This window comes from Lacerta agilis, chromosome 2 (assembly GCF_009819535.1).
Source record: "Lacerta agilis isolate rLacAgi1 chromosome 2, rLacAgi1.pri, whole genome shotgun sequence".
Taxonomy (NCBI): Eukaryota; Metazoa; Chordata; class Lepidosauria; order Squamata; family Lacertidae; genus Lacerta; species Lacerta agilis.
In genome coordinates this window covers 58,303,643-58,320,906 of record NC_046313.1, presented here as the reverse complement: position 1 = coordinate 58,320,906, position 17,264 = coordinate 58,303,643, and the positions used below count along the sequence as shown (strand labels likewise).

Genomic DNA, 17,264 nt, shown 5'->3' with positions numbered 1-17,264 from the left:
TCTGCACACGTTCCAGCTTGTCAACATCCTTCTTAAATAATGGTGCCCAGAATTGGACACATTATTCCAAGTGTGGTCTGACTAAGGCAGAATAGAGTTGGTACTATTACTTCCCTTGATCTGGACACTATACTTTTTTTGATGCAGCCTAGAATAACATTAGCTTTTTTTGCTGCTGCATCACACTGTTGACTCATGTTAAACTTGTGGTTCACCAAGACCCCTAGATCCTTTTCACATGTACTGCTAGTAAGCCAGATGTCCCGCATCCTATATTTGTGCATCTGTTTCTTCCTGCCTAGGTGCAGAACATTACATTTGTCCCTATTGAAATTCATTTTGTTAGCTTGTGCCCAGTTCTCCAATCTGTTAAGGTCATTTTGAATTCTGATTCTGTCTTCTGCGGCATTAGCTATCCCTCCCAGTTTGGTGTCATCTGCAGATTTGATGATTATCCCCTCAGTTCCTTGATCCAAGTCATATATAAATACTTTATACAACAATGGGCTCAGGACAGAACCTTGCGGCACCCCACTTGTCGCTTAATGACAAGGAACCATTTATGAGTACTCCTTGAGTTTGGTTAGTCAACCGGTTATCTAACAGTTACCTCGTTCAACCCACATTTTACCAGCTTCCTCGCAAGAATATAATGGGGGACTTTGTCAAAAGCCTTACTGAAATCAAGATACACTATGTCCACAGCATTTCCCTGATCCACCAAGTTTGTAATTCCATCAAAAAAAGAAATCAAATTGGTCTGGCATGACTTATTTTTGAGAAACCCATCCTGGGCCTTAGTAATCACAGCTGTCTTTGTGGCAGCTGTGTTGGGTCATGGGAACATAAGAAGTTCTCACAGTGGCCAACCAAAACCTGTTGGCATCAGCACTCTCCAAACCTGCTATTCCCAGCAACTGGTAAAGGTAAAGGTAAAGGGACCCCTGACCATTAGGTCCAGTTGTGTCCAACTCTGGGGTTGTAGCGCTCATCTCGTGTTACTGGCCGAGGGAGCCGGCGTACAGCTTCTGGGTCATGTGGCCAGCATGACAAAGCCGCTTCTGGTGAGCCAGAGCAGCGCATGGAAACACCGTTTACCTTCCCGCCAGAGCGGTACCTATATATCTACTTGCACTTTGACGTGCTTTCGAACTGCTAGGTTGGCAGGAGCTGGGACTGAGCAACAGGAGCTCACCCCGTCACAGGGATTTGAACCACCGACCTTCGGATCAGCAAGCCCTAGGCTCTGTGGTTTAACCCACAGCGCCACTCTCGTCCCATCAGCAACTGGTATTCAGAGGCAAATCCAGGTTTCATTAAAAGAATGAATACCAGACTCCATGCACTGTAACTTTGTATCTTAGCTCTCTAATTCTTTACCTCAATCTAAAATTTTGAATGATGACCAACTCCCCCACCCCACCCCACCCCGCTACACAAATATGGAAATTTGAAAATGCCTGCAAATATATCCAAACCTAATTTCATTCTGTTTTCCCATCTTACTTTGGGGCTTTGCACATTTAATTTCTTTCACTCTGCTGGAGAATTAATGTTTATTTCACTGAGCTAAGGGAATAAGCTTGGTTATTAGAGAAGGACCTGACATAAATGAAAATGCAGCATAATGCTGGGGAGGAACTGGTTGACTTTCTGAAATTGGAATTAGAGAACTCAGCCCAAGCTGGTAGGGAAATGCTATCTGCTCTAAACTTTTATTTCCTTCTTTTTAAAGGAAAGGTTGGCTTTGTGAAGTTCTAGCCAGTTCTTTTTATTGAAAGGGAGAGAAAGACAAGTAATAGATTAGAAATCACATCATGTTGGTTTTCTTTTGGTCTTCCTGTGGGTTAACCAATAGCAAATATAAGGAGGTTAACATAGGCTCATTTTGTTTTAAAAGAATCCAGGAAATAAAATGACTTTTCTTGGAAAATACATAGTTTTAATTGTCTGAAGGCTCATTTTGTGCTGGTATTAAAGTACTGGATTGGCCATTTACTATCTTATCACACCTAGGAACCTGATGTTCCTCTTGTGGAAGAATTGTTGTTGATGTATAGAGCTCTCCATCCCCAGCAGAAGGAAGATGCTGCAATACAAATCCTGGTCAGCCTACTCTTGTATTGTTCAGCATTGTGCCAGTCTCCTAAGAACTGTAGCATATCTATTTTTAAGGGTTTGGTGACTTCCGTCTCAGTGTATCTGAAGAAGTGTGCATGCACACGAAAGCTCATACCAAGAACAAACTTAGTTGGTCTCTAAGGTGCTACTGGAAAGAATTTTTTATTTTATTTTGTTTTGACTATGGCAGACCAACACGGCTACCCACCTGTAACTATATCTATGAGAGTTTCACAATGTTTGTGGGATTTGCACCATATCATATCCACACTGAATCCTTTGCTGCACTGAAGAGTACAGACACATTTCATGAAGGATTTGGAAAGCAGATAGCAAATCTTGATAGGCTACTGCAGTATTCGGTGCTAATGTGTGACAACTGACTAGTTGGATGCTGTGGTTATACTCACGGGGCAAATCAGATGCACCACTGGATAAAACATCACTTGATGTTTCAGGGCTTGCATTGGAAGATCACAAAAACCATTGTTCCAGAGTCCTATGGGCCCCTTAAGGGATTAATTCTGCCTATTCCGCTTGCTCACAACAAGTTATATGCTGAGATAGTACTGTGTGGGAATTTTAATCTTTAAACTGGTTTAAGCAGGAACTCATGGTGACTGCTGTAGGGATCATCTGCTAGTGTTGGGGCTATCCATGTTGCTTGCTTGCCATATATAAATGAGGAAATGTCAAGGCCACAGCTGTATCAAGGCCAATGATCCAGTAGGGATCTTCATTAAAAAAAAAAAAAATTAATGAAAATGTCAATCTGAGTGGCTGCAAAACCTTGTATCATTTTATTGTGCATTTTTACAGTGGTTCCCTGCTCCCTCTTCCTCGCTGTCTTGATATCACAAACTGTAACGGCTGTTGTTTAGTTGGCATTTTGGGAAGATCACTGGAGCAATGCAGATATAATTATTTGTGGATGATATGACTTTGAATATACAATCAACTTCATAGAATCAAAGAATTGTAGAATTGGAAGGGACCCTAATGGTCATCTAGTCCAAACCCCTTTTGTGACACTCTGTTTTTCTCATGGAAGTGCACTTATCAGCACAATAAACACCGGTAATAGTATTGAAGTTCTGAATAACAGCCTCATTTCTGTTAGAGTAATATAATTATGATTCTAGCTGCCTTGGCAGTTGATAGAAAGATCCCTTTTTGTAGCTTCACTAGGAATTTGCAGCATCTATATGGTACACATGGGACCACTTAGCTACAAAAGAGGCTTCTTAATGTAAGATAAAGGGTGAAATGATGGGTCCACATCTGTTTCACAGGCACAAGCTTGGGTGACATTATAAACTGAAAAGGGCACCAAGCTTCTGTTGATTGCGCTCCTCTCTCTGGAAATATTGCTCTATACAGAACCAAAGCTAAAATGTATGTAAATCACACTGAGAGGATCTAAAAAAATGCATTTTACCTTATTATAATGCCACATGCTGCCTTTGCCAGATGCCTTTGGGCTATGTGTACCAGGATACATATCTATTCTAGAACTTAACGGCGTTTTATAAAGTACTTTCAGCACCCTTGAAAAAGGCCACTTAAAAAAGCAAAACACAAAACAGAACACTGCCCACTAGAGATACAATCAGTAGTAGCACATAGATGTGGGTGTCTAATGACAAAATCCTAAACATTTTGCTTGGAAGAATATCGCACTTTTCATGGCTTTTCATGGTGTCTTTGGCCACAGGGATGAGGTCTTCTTGACAGTGACACCTAGACTGTAGAGCTTCTTTGACCAAGAGGCATATTGGACCTTTTCTCTTGCCTTTCTCTGGCAGATGGCAAAAAAACAACTTTTTTCTGAGTTGTTTGTGAAAACTGGAAATGTTCCGGCATGTTTGTCAGTCTCCTGTTCTGTTTGGAATGCTTGTACTTCAGTCTGCTCTCCTGGTGTTATGGGCTGTATTTTTGTTCTGTAGTATGCTTATGTCTTTTAAGCTATTTGTACACTGCTTTGGAAGCCTCTGGCCCAAGCTGCAGTACAGTATTAAAATACATTTGCCAATTCTCACTGTTGCTCTGCGTCTGGCTTCCTCTGGAACTTTTCACCCTCCATCTCTCAGCAGCTTTTCCTGGCTGATGTGTGGTGTCAGGCCCACACATTTTCTGCTTCCTTTCATTCTTGAAGTCAGGAAGAAAACACTACCACTTCAGCAAGCAACGTTTTCAACACATGAAGTCAGTTTTCCCAGGTGCTCAGCTACACGGAGGTTCTCATCACTGTGGCATTTGAATGTGCATGATTAAAATCTTTTTAAGTTATAGGTGATCTTCCATGCTCCTCACTATCTTATCCTCCCAGAGACTGATATTTATATAATCTCTTCTGAGCACTAATAGAGAGGCAAAGTAAACTCAGCATGTTTATTTGTCTTGTGCCTTATGCAACCTGTATTCACTCCCTCTCTTTCCAACCACCTCAAAAGAAGGTTCTCTCTCTTTCTCCCCCTTGAAAAAAGGTGCTGTTCATAGCAGCCAGAGATAGACTTCTAACAGCTAAAAATTAGCAGGATAGCATCTGAAGGGAAAATTCACATAGAATACAACAGCTCGAGACCTGACTGTGAACCTAGAGAAACACAGGTCAATAAAATAAAATACTGCAGGTCATAAAGGAAGCTATGTGGTAGTGGTAGTGTTTTCCCTAAAAATGTTAGATAAGAGCTGCTGCATGAAGCGGCAGAATGGATATGATGAGCGAAGTTTCGGGGACAGAGGGAAGGAAAAGCAGTGCTTTAATGGCAAAGAGGTAAACGTCTCTCAGGACCCCTTGCAGTTTCCTCCCCCAAGGGCCTCACAGGGCACAGGGCTCCCCCTAGCAATTAGCAGAGAGCCTGGTTATTGAGATGAAATTTTGTCTGCGGCTAATAATTGCTGCCACGGGCAGGATTTTCACTCAGTGTCATTGTCTCAATCTACAATATATCTCCTGTGAACTGAGCTCTCACTCTAACAGCCCACATCTGGTCTGAAAGAGGGCATGGAGAGCTACCCTTGCTAATTGGCACCCTGGACAGGTTCTGAGTGGGACTCTATGGTCAAAACTTTCATATTGCTGTAAAAACTGTTCTTTGATTTTACCACTTCAGATTGTTGTAGAGGAAGAAAGCATGAGCGAATGGCCACTAAGAGCAGATTTCTGTGTGCATTGAAGTATTTCCCCACGTCAGCCATGTAATTCCCCACTTGCAAAATGGTAGACTCTGGGAGCAGTTTTACTACGCAATAAGCTGGTTTTTGAGGGAACTTAAGCTGTACATATGTGCATGAATCTGACTGTTAGTTGTAGAATTGTTGATATGTGCATGACTTCAGGGGATACTTGACGCAAAAGGCCATTCCAGACTGCTGTTTTTTTGCAGGTGTAGTCTGCAACATATTCTTGACACAGAGGTAGGTTTAGGGGAGCATGTTCGGTTCAGTCACACTGGAAACAGAGCCTCAAGGGCACAGTAGGAGATGCTACAACTATGATTTAGAATGGAGTGCAAGAGGCATGGGGCAGTGTTAGAAACTGAGATATGAAAGCTAGGAGCTAAATGGCACCTTAAACCTAGGTTATGGGTGCAACAGTGAAATGTCTAGGCATGGCTTTTTTTAATAACAATATTACGAAGCTGAAAATGAATGAGCTGCAGCTAAAATATTATGATCATTTTTCACATGGCCTAATCTTTCCCCTGCCCACCCCCCTAATCTTCTTAAGAGGGTCTCTTCTCCAGTCTTCAGATAGTAGTGGAAGTGGGGAGGCAGAAAAAGGTCCTCCTTTCCTACCACTCTGCAGTTTTAATCTTAGGCTCAGTAAGCCTATTGCACCCAGAGCTCAGAAACTGCTCGCGCTAATGAAATTCCCTGTCACAAAATGCGCCTAGAACAATGGGAGTTCTGAACACTGGTGGGGGGCACCAAATTTTGGCATAGCCCAGGGTGCCACTGAAATTTGAGATCTCAAGGTTCATCACTGCTTGACATGATAATAGTGTGTTAGCGGTCGGCTTACTCTGTTTTATCAGTAGTTCTGTGAGGGTGCTCCAAAGCTGGCATATTATTGCTGTTCAGAGGAGCTATAGTGTAACAAAAGCGGAACGGAAGAAAAATATACCTGAACATTTGTGGTATAAAAAGTCACAGCAGCTTAGCAGGAAGTTACATCAGGTTGGTCATTGTGGAATGAAAACTGTTGAACGAGATGGACACCTGGTCTGATCCTGCCACAGCACTTCTTGTGTTCTTAAGATAGGCAGCAGGTAAACAATGTTGCTTCTGGACTCTTAAAATAACACAGATTTCAGTGACCTCAGATTTCCTCTGAACTCCATTCCTCTGATTGTTTTTGATGACCTAGTCCTATTAGATAAATAGGACTGCACTTTTTATCGATCTGACCTTTAAAGTATAGTAATGTAGGGTTCACCAAAGTAGCATTTGTCTTTAGGAAACACGATTGAGATCCTCCACCAGGTTACTCTGAGAGAAATTACACCTCCTGGTAGAAACAGTGCCTTCCAAATAAATAATATGACGTTTATGGGGGTTGTCCTTTTACAGCAGTGTTTCCCATAGTGGGCAGTATTGCCCCCTGGGGGGTGCTGGAAGGATTCAGGGGGGGCCGTAGTAGCCTCGGGTGCAATTGGGGGAGGTTGAATAAAAACAAGGAAGCATAAAGAAAGCAGAGAAGAAAATAAAATTTTGAAAAACTGTTTGTGCATGTTTCATCTGTTGTGTGATACCACTTAACCGTCAGGTCGAGTGCTGTTGTGGGGTGGCGACAGCGCCTCCCCTGGATCCAGCAGCCATGCTGGTGGCGAGGGGTTTTCCCAGGTGGGAAGTGAATCGCAGTGCTTATTTGGCCAATGGCAGGTGGGCTGCAGCTTCAAGGTGTCTTACTTACAACATCTTTCTTTACTACGTTGTAGGATGTAGATACATAAAAGAATGCAAATTTGTCAATGCATCTTTCCGTTTGTTCACTGAGTATTCCCCCCCTCGCCCCGCTGAAATGGGGGCAGTAGGCCAAATAAGTTTGGAAACTTCTGGTCTAGAGGCTTGCAGATTCCCCATCCCTGTTTTGAGGATAGAAAAATATGGTATCTTGTTCTGGAGTACTTAAGGATTAAATCAGGAGGCTCAACATCTTTTAGGATGAAGCTCCAGGTTTGTATCTGAAATGCATCTTGAAACTGGGTTCTAAAGAAAAATGCTACTTGTTAGGTCTTTTCTGAAATGCATTTCCTTCTTCTCTGTTGTTTCATGCATTTCCAGTATTGGTTAGCTCTCAATGTTAACTTTAAACAACAACAACAACTTAGTTCTGTTACACAAAGATTAATACTACCACGATTGCTCCATCCGATTTAAAAATAAAATAAAATCTCTATTTCAGTTGTACTGAGCTTGTCTGACTAGATTGAATTGGTTCTTTATTTCCCCCCTTTGCAATCACAATTCCCAAATATTAAGTCCTCCAGTATCCTGCATCCTTTATATCAGTGTGTGCTGTTGCTCAGCAACGGAAGATTTGCTCTTTAAGAATTACCCAGGGTTTCTACAGTCAGTTTTCCAAGCTGTGCAGTGAGGAAGCAGCAATGCCCTCAGTATTTTGAAACCATGCCCATGCTTAGTTTAAATGCTTTATTAATGGCTTCTGTAATTGGGATCCTCTAAATAGTGAGCTGTCTGTTAAGCACTTTGCTATCGTTATTCTTCATTGTAATTTTTGTCTCATTTGGTAGATTTGATAACATTTGGTGCATTTTTATCCAATTATAATTTTTCTAATTGGATTGAAGCTCTGATGGGCATCCCTTTCAAATCAGCAAATATTCTATTTTCCAGTGTTTGCAGTGCGATCCTATGCATAACTTCATTGTTGTTGGCATCTATCTGTCTCAGACAATGGAGTACACCTTCGGGGATGAAGTCAAACTGCTGCGTTAGCAGCACCGAAGTGACTTCCCCAGGGTGCAAGCCTGGGCAGTGTATATGGAGGTCTTGGGCTGCCCAGGCAACAAGGCCGCCCTCTTGGCCTCGCTGATATGGTTATGTCACAAGTGCTGCTCGGCCAACAGGGTTTGAAGTACACCTGTGAGTAGCACTTTCACCACTGGAAGTTCCCCCACCCACATGCACTGTGAGAAAGATCTGCCATTGTAGTCGTTCTGTTGGTGATGTTATGCTAGCAGAGTGGAAGAGAACAGGACATTTCAGGGATTTGCTGCAGGTTACATGCCCTGTCCTAAACCCTTTCATTTCCCCACTGTATCCCCAGAAAAGGCACAACTCTAGTAAATTAGTAAATAATTCCCTCCCAGTGGAAGGGATGACCTTTCAGTCTGCCAGCAGGTAAATGGCAGGGCAGTGGATGTGACAACTCGTTGCAAATAAAAATCTTATGAAACCAAGATTGCTCAATAAAGTAATTTCCATTGTAGTAACTCCCAAATAAAGGAGTTATATTGTGGGTCACAATAGTTCATCACCTGTGACCCATAACATAACTGCTTCGAAGCTCCAAAAACATTTTCACTACATTATAACTTGTTAGCAAGCTTATAATGTACTAGCTTAGCCAAGTTCCTTCTTCAGTAGACTTCTTAAGTCTTCTTCACTCTTCCAGAGATATGAATGCAAAAGGTGAACAAATATCCCTTTGGGTGGGTCCCTTCCAACTCCATAGTTTTGTGATTCTGTGTTGGCAATTACTGATGAGAAAATACTGTGCTGAAAGGAAATAACAAGGACAAGGTGAAAAAGTCAGACAAGAGGTCAACTATATTATATCAAGCTTAATATGAGATTGACTACAATTCATATTTTGATCATTTCCTCGTGATCATAGGCAGCAATCCAATAATGAAGCAAATATTGTTTACTAGGGATTACCAGGCAGCAATAATTCACAAAGTACATTTTAAACTAGGTGAAATTATGTGTTAAGCACTAGCGCAGAAACTCCTGGGATTACAAATGGATCAACTTTTCTCTAATATCTATGGCACTGTAAAAGGGGGGTATCTGTTCCATTCTGTCTACAGATCTTCTTTTTTGCCTTTTCCTCCTGTGGTGTTTGAATATATGAAAGCAAATATTTACAGCATTGTTAGCTGCTTGGTGTAACATCTGCTGGTTTGTGACTTACATGTTTTAAAGTGGGTAATAGCTTGCCTCTGAGCGCTATCTAGGGCAGTAGCAAGTATCTGGAAGGCCCCCTTTAAAACAGAACACATATGCATCTGAACACTTGCGCATAACTATTAAACATTAGTGTTATTGTTAAATGGAAAACTCTGTCCTGTGATGACTGTCCAATCATTGATGGTAAAATGAAGACACTTCCTTCCCACAGATTCACTCCCACCTTCATCAGGTTGAAAGTTGAAGATGGGGCAGGGGGAGAAAGGTGGGGTAAAAGAGTACTAAGAAGCCACTCCGACTCATAATAATAACTGCACACAGTGCAAGAACACAGGGGCTTTTTTCTAGAAAGTTGACGAGCCTTTTTTTGGGGGGGGGGGAGCCATTATTTGCATTATACTCATTATTGCATTCACACAATAGTTAGACTCACATCCTTTTTGACTCTTAGAATACTCTGCTGGTTATGTAAACTGGCCCTTACATGCTGAAACTTGGTTTCTGAAGAAGTCTAACAATACATGGTCTTGCACCTGGAATCTGCAGCAAATCGTTACCAGATCTAACAGGATGTTCTAGGAGAAGGGGGAAGCACAGAGTGGCATAAACGTGTGCCAGTCTTACAGGAACAAATCTCTTTGGGAAGATTCAAGGGCCTCAGATTATGCTCATTTTAAATTTTGGAAGCTTGGCTATTTCCTCCCTTTTATTTAAATTGTGTTGCTAGTTTGTTTGATGTTTTCTTCAAGGCCTAAAGCACTTATAAAAGATGCCTTGGGATTGAGGCAAACTAAACCGTTAAATCTGGAAACTTTACTTTAGCATGTTACAAAAACAACAGCCCAAGTGCAGAAATCAGTTTTGTTAATTAGACTTTAGGGGCATATTTTAATCAATTTTCAGAACACCAACCCAGTATATTGGAATTAATTTTTTAATTAAGTGTTTATCTCCTCCCCGGAAACAAATTCCCAACATGTTCTTCCAGTAGCTTCAGTTTTTAAAAACAAACCAAAACAGATTCCTCTTAAAAGTTCTGATGCTCCAAATATTTAGGAAACCCTTCGGCAATGTTCCGGAGCATATGAATTAATTCATGATACATCTTGTCTTTAAAACAACATATGTGCCTCACGCTACAGTGTGATCAGGCAGATGCCATTGGGAATAAGCATTGATTTTATGGGGATTTATGCACTATTTTTCTTTTCTTTTCCTCAGGTTGCCTTGAGGAGGGGCGTTTCACCAAACCTTGATATGCTTGGGCTCAGCTGAATAAAGATTATGCCTGCAATAGCAGAGAGTGACAGCCGTATCTTATTTCAAGTAATAGTTCTGTAGTTAGTATGAACACTCAGTATTGCTAAATAAACTATTCCTTGAAATAAGGACGAAGTGGCAAGCTTAGCAAAAGCCAAGCTGACTCCAGGTTTCAAAGAGCCGTGGAACAAAAAGTCATCACTAGGATGATCACTTACAGTGGCATAGCATGGGGGGCCAGGGGGGCTGTAGCTCCAAGTGCAAAATTCTGAGGGGGTGCGATTGGGCACCCCCACACAGGCACCAGCTTCAGTGGGGATCAGGGGACTGCTGCCACCATCTGGCACATCCGACCCGACACTCCTCTCCACGGGTATTGGGGAAATTTGCCCGCCAAGGGCCACGTCAGCCAGCCAGGCTCCCCGCTGTGTGGGCGGGCGGGCAATGCAGTGTGGCCTCGTTTGGCTCCAGTGGCATGGTTGCTCTGGCGGTGGCACTGGCAACCCACACTGAGCCACTGGATCTTTATGCAGGTCAATGCAGAACAAATGCTTCTGGGGAGGAACCATATGAAGCCTTGCTGAAAGTTAAGGGATACCTATCATTCGGTTTCCAATATGAATAGAAACCCAGTTCTTTCTCCATTTAAGTCAGTCAGTATTTTTGTCATATAACTGCATTTTGTTAAATGAATTCAGAATAGGATCCTTACTAGGCATCAAGAACAGCCTTGTTCCTCCTTTCAGGAACATATTTGTTATGGGTCAGGACCTGCTGATCCTCCATTAATTAACGGGCAAAAGGAAGCTTGTGAGTTGACACCTAATGCAGGCTGTTGCCAGGCTGTGCATCACCAAGGCCAGAAACAAAACAAAGCAGATATCACAGTGGTTGCAATCTGAATGAAATCAAACTTCAATATAAGTCCTTGTTTCTCGTTTTGATTGCTGGCCTTTTGTCATGCGGTTGGATTGTTTGGCCTGCTTTGCTGGGGAAACTGCCAAAAAAAATCTGATCCTGGAGAAAGGTGACAATTAATTAAGCCCTGATGACCGTTAGAGAAGGAATTTTCTAACAGTCAAAGACAACTAATAGAAAGAACCAAATATAATGCTCCTGTTTCTCTCATTACTTGGAAAGAGATACTTGACATACAGGATACAGTATATCATTCTTAACAAAACTTACAGCACACACTTTTCTTTCTCACAAAATTCTGCTTTCAACTTGTCTTTCTACATAGTGGGTTGAAATATTTCTGAAGGGAATAATGCCTCTGCCCATATCAGAGGAAGTGAACCTTTGGGTCCAAACCAATATATTTGTAACTTAGCAATGTAAAGCAGGGCATTGAAACTGGGCTCAGGAAGAGTTGCAAATTGTACCTATAGTTAGAATGATCCTTCTTCAACTGGGTCCTGTAAGAATCAACCAGAACTTGAGCTAGGATCCCCATAGTCTATGCACTGATGGTCCTGGTGGTGAACTTCCTGAGGCGGAAAATATTAAAATTCTGCTGAATCATTCTTAGTTTCAGATCTAAGGAAACATTCTATATAAATTCTAAAGCAATTTTCTATTGTTTAAACTGCATAATACCTTCAAATTCCCTATTCCACATCTCTCTTAAGTTCCTCAACTTCTACCTTACCAAAGTCCATTAAGCATTTATAAAAAGCAGCTATGTTAAGTGTTCTGCAAGAATGGTTAACGCATGCATACAGAACCGTAAATAATGTTACGGTATATTAGGGGGAAATGTGCATTAAAACTAATATATTAGTGAAAATAACGTACAACAATATTAGGATAAATTGCATGCAAACATATCTACCATAATAAAAACTACATGCAAAACTGTGTTTACTAGGATAATTTGCACTATAATATTGAACCAATTTCAAGAGAATTAAAAAAATAATCATCAATTGGTACAGAAATGTGAAGAACTGAATTTCACATTGGAAAAATGATAAACCCAGAGCGCCAAAATGTGCAGATCCTTTGAGCTCTAGTGTCCATATGAGGCAAATGGCTTGATAGTCTACAAGGGACCTCTGACATATTAAGATTAATTAATTTGAGAAGATTTGTCATCTGTGCTGCTTGAATCACAATGAATCCCATGAGCCACAAATAACCTAACTGTGCACAGGACTGCAGTCCACAGGAACGATACAACAGGGGCCCCCTATTCTCAACATGTAATGATTTGTAGCATACCACCTGGTCCTTAGGACTGTTCCAAATCATTGCACTTGGCTGGGAAAGTCTGGACCACCCTATTTGCATGCAGCAAAGCAGTGAGTGCTTCATCATGCGAGGACAAGCAAAAGAGATTTGTTCTAGGTAGCAGAATTTGCCCCTTATCGACTAACCTTCTTGTACGTTGCAGGGTACAAATTAATGATCAGCCTTAAATTAAAAGGAGAGAACATCAACCCCCAGATGATGCAAAGATGTGCAAGGCTCAGCATCAAATGCACCTGCAGAGTGTATAAAGCTGGAGAAAATGTCACGGCAGCCAACTGAAGAAGAGGCAAGGGAGAGGAACACAGCAAATATAATGGTAGGGAAAATTCTGTTCCTACTATTTCCAGGTGGCTAAGTCTGTTTAAAAGTGTTATTATTAATTTTTTAAAATATAATTTTTATTGATTTTTACACAATTTTTCCAACACAACATCTCCAACACAACACAACAAATCCTTGGTTGTCATAGCCTAGGGCTTCCATCAACTCCTTCTAATGGTTTTCTGAATTCCTGTCTAATTATGCATTTTATTACTATGCTTATTGTTTTAAATCCAATCTTACACCAGCTAATCGTAATGCTTCTCACAATAAATTGAATAGTCCTCCCTACAAAACTTCTTGCAATCCTACAAGCGATGTTAAGTAGTTACAGCTGTCTTTCAAATACAACATAAATTTCTTCCAGTCCCTTAGGAAAATCTGGTTCCGCTGGTTTCTAATTTTCCCTGTAAGTCTTGCCAGCTCGACGTAGTCCATCAATTTTATTTGCCACTCTCCTTTTGCTGGCATTTCTTCTTGCTTCCATCTTTGGGCTAATAGTATTCTTGTTGCAGTGGTCGCATATTAAAAGTGTTATTTTTTTTGTCTTAAGGGAGAGAACATTTAATTACTTATAGATAACAAGAAAACAGAAACTGTAGCATAGACAAGAAAGAATTATGGAAGGATGTTGAGTCCAGATGTTTTCATGTAAATCAGTAGGAAGTAAGCATCACTTTAAAGAGCACACTGGAATTATCTAAGGCAGTGGTTCCCAAACTGCCCCCCCCCCCGACCTCTTGAAAATTGCTGAAGGTTTGGAGGACAACTTAATGATTTTTTTCTGCCTGTTTTTTAGCAGTTGTAATGTGCTGTGCTAGATGCTAAGGGATGGATTGACTATCCACTCCTTTGAGTGCCTTGTCAGCCTCTGTTCCGTGCTCAAGGCCTTCTCTCATCTTGTTGCCAATTGTAGCTTTATTCCTCTGCATAGGCAATGCCAGAGGAGGTTGACAATGGGGGTGGGGGCAGGGCTGACACACAAGTGCCTCATCGCCTCGTTGTTTGGTGTCTATGGTTGCCTGAAGGACAGGCACTTTTCTCATAGAAATTATAAATCATAAATAAAAATATGAATGCAACCCCACAAATAACAATGCATTCTTGATTAATGTTAACTCCATCAAACCCTTCAGAGAAATATGGTTAGAATGAGAATGTTCATCTGAAAAATACTGTTATAACTGGGACCAGTAACAAAATGTTCTAGATACTCTATTCCCCTCCAATTTGTTTTTTTTTTTTTTTTGGTTCCCTCTCTCCCAACAATAAGAAAACATCTCATGTCCATGAAAATGCTCAGTGCTCACTAGGCTGTATTGGGTGTTCCTTCCCTTAGTTTTCTCCCTAACATTTTTTAATACTTCTGTGTACCTTGGGGTTCCCCTGAACCCCTGATATTTCCTGGGGAGGGGTGCCATTTTGACTTCCTAAGCAATGGCACCAAAAGGTTGAACAGTGGAACTAGAGGGAATGAATGATTCCCTTTCAAAAATCTGACATGTGAAATAAAGCTTGATCCCTCCTCTAAATCCATTTTGCCCCTTCTCTGGTTCTGACAGTGAAATTCTGAAATTAGGCAGCAAGCACTTCTTTTCCTGTTAATATATCAGTAAATGCCAGCCTAAGACTGGCAAGTTTGTGTTTTCATTCGCATAAATTGTCACTTCAAGCTCAATGTAAAATCTCACAGAAACATTTCTGGACCAGTTAATTAACAGTTTGAGGACAGGAGCACATAGCTGAGAATGGAGCTTGACAGACCTCACAGCTGCTGACACATATACATGACACAATCCCCAAAGAAATGGTAGGAATAAATTATCATGAAGTTGCTTAATGGTCTGCAGTTGCAACTGGGCAAATGTTTGACCCACTCTAGTAAACAAGCACATGCTTAACCCATCTGGTGGATTTTCAAGGAAATATGTCTAATTTCCTGAATATACATGGATAAGAGTATTGGCAACTTTCCTGACAGATGATGAGTCTAATCTCTAAGAATACTTGATATTTCTGAATCTGCAAGATCAGTGTTTGGAAAGAAACAATGAACGCTACACATTATATTCACAAATAGACACTCCATAATTTTGGAAAGAATAAGCGCTTTTTGCATGTTGGGGGATAATATAAAGTAACAGATAGCAATTATTATTTGCAGTGGAATACTTCCTTGATCTTCCTCTTAATTGAATTAAACTACAGTTTGGACAGATAGCACCAGAAGGCTATTGCTGCAGTGCCACTAAAGCAGGGGCAGCCCAGGTGGTGTCTTCCACCTGTTTTGGAGTCCTGCTCCCATTAGCCCCACCCAGTATAGCCAAATTTGAGTCCAACAACATCTTGAGGGAACCATGTTGGTTATCCCTGTGTTAAAGCTAGCCATTACTACGACTGCGTACACCACATATTTCAAGTATATCCCCACAAAGAATCCCAGGAAATGTAGGTTACCCCTCACAGAGCTACAATTCCCAGCACCCCTGACAAACTTCAGTTCCCAGGATTCTATTTCATGTGTGTTTGTGCTTGTGTTGGTGTGTACACAGACCAGGTCCCCTGAAAGCAATGGGACTTTTCTTTGGTCATGACTCACTTTCTGGAATGCTTTATTTATCTGTCGCTTTCAATGGGTCTGTAACAGAAATTATAGAAATAATACAATAAAAAGTCAAAATGTGTGTGAGAAGGGCTGAGCAAGTGAAGGTTGGAATGTGAAGGTTCTGTTTTCAGGAGAACCATGAGAGAAGTACAGAACAATATGTACACAGGAGCTGTTGCTATAACTGTTGAAGACAAAAGAAGGAGGGGAAGATAAGAAAGTTGCCATGCCTCGTAATTAGAAGCTAGTCGAAGCAAGTGCTGCCATACATATATATATATAGACATAACTGTCCCTCTGCTTGTAAGTGAATAAATGTTTGTGCCTTTGTTAAATTTGGGTTGCCACCCTTCAACTACCTGCTGGTTCAGGTTGTGTTGCACAGGCTTAAATAAACGTCCTGTTGGACTGACATTTGGAGTCTATATCTCATTGGCCATCCAGGCTGAACCCAAAGGGTACTGGGTATTGTTCATAGGAGCACATGTATAAACCACAACTGATAGAAGTTGGAATCCCCTATGAAGGTTAAATAATTTTCTAAGAAAAGCATTGAACTAGATCATATTTTTACAAAAATAATGGACTACTAATTTCAGTTAATTAGTTGAATAATATAATTGAAATTCATTACACTGTTTTATAATTAAAGCCAAAATCCTAACCTCACCCAGGAGAAAGACCTACTGAATTCAATAAAACTTCCTTCTGGTTAGGATTGCACTGTTATACACCTTTTTTAGCAATTGCATGTATCTCCTCATGAAGATCTTCCTCACACTCTTAAGAATTACAGAGCCATAAAAGTGAGTTTTAGCTTTGGCCATTAGAGAATTTCTTCTTCTGGCAGCTCAAAGAGGAACTGCTGTGTGGTAAACCCAGAAAACTAATGCTCTTTCAGGATTACACCCTGTGACTTGGTTATGAGGAGAGCAATATTTAATCAGGCAAAGCAGCTGGACAGGAAGAAGGATTTATGGTGCTTTATTAAATACTCAGCAATATTCCATATAAGGAAAAGTGCAGAAGAGAAGAGCTGTCAGTTAAGTCCCCTATGGAGGCCGAAAGATAGCTTAAAAGTATGGAAACTCCTGAGGTATCTATGGACTAAGCTACCCTATGTGACCTTGCTCTTCCAGTATGCTGTGCTGCTTTGACAGGGCTGCTTTTGACAGACAGCCCCACAACAAAAGAAATGGAATATGAAGAAATGGGCCACTTGACCATAGGCATCTCCAGTTCAAACTGTTACACGTCTTGGGGAAGCAAATGCCAATAACTGACTTGTCAAACATGGATCTGAACTTCTACTAGCAATTATGGGAAGTCTATCTCATCTTTAAATGAAACAAAATAGGAAATTCTTTCCAGTAGCACCTTAGAGACCAACTGAGTTTGTTCTTGGTATGAGCTTTCGTGTGCATGCACACTTCTTCAGATACATCTTTAAATGTTGCACCAGGTTTATAGTCACATCACATCTGTGAATTTGTGTGTCAGATGTCTCTGTTGGAGGTCCTTTATCTACCTTTAACAAATAATA

General features: G+C 40.9%; 1 long non-coding RNA gene across 1 annotated transcript in view; it reads left to right on the top strand.

Moving 5' to 3' along the window:
* Positions 1-12,836: 12,836 nt before the first annotated feature.
* The window catches only part of LOC117041429, a 49,882-nt gene continuing 45,454 nt past the window's right edge, over positions 12,837-17,264 (top strand). Inside the window, exon 1 of the long non-coding RNA XR_004425967.1 lies at positions 12,837-13,111. This is a non-coding gene — a long non-coding RNA (uncharacterized LOC117041429). The remainder of the gene's footprint in view (positions 13,112-17,264) is intronic.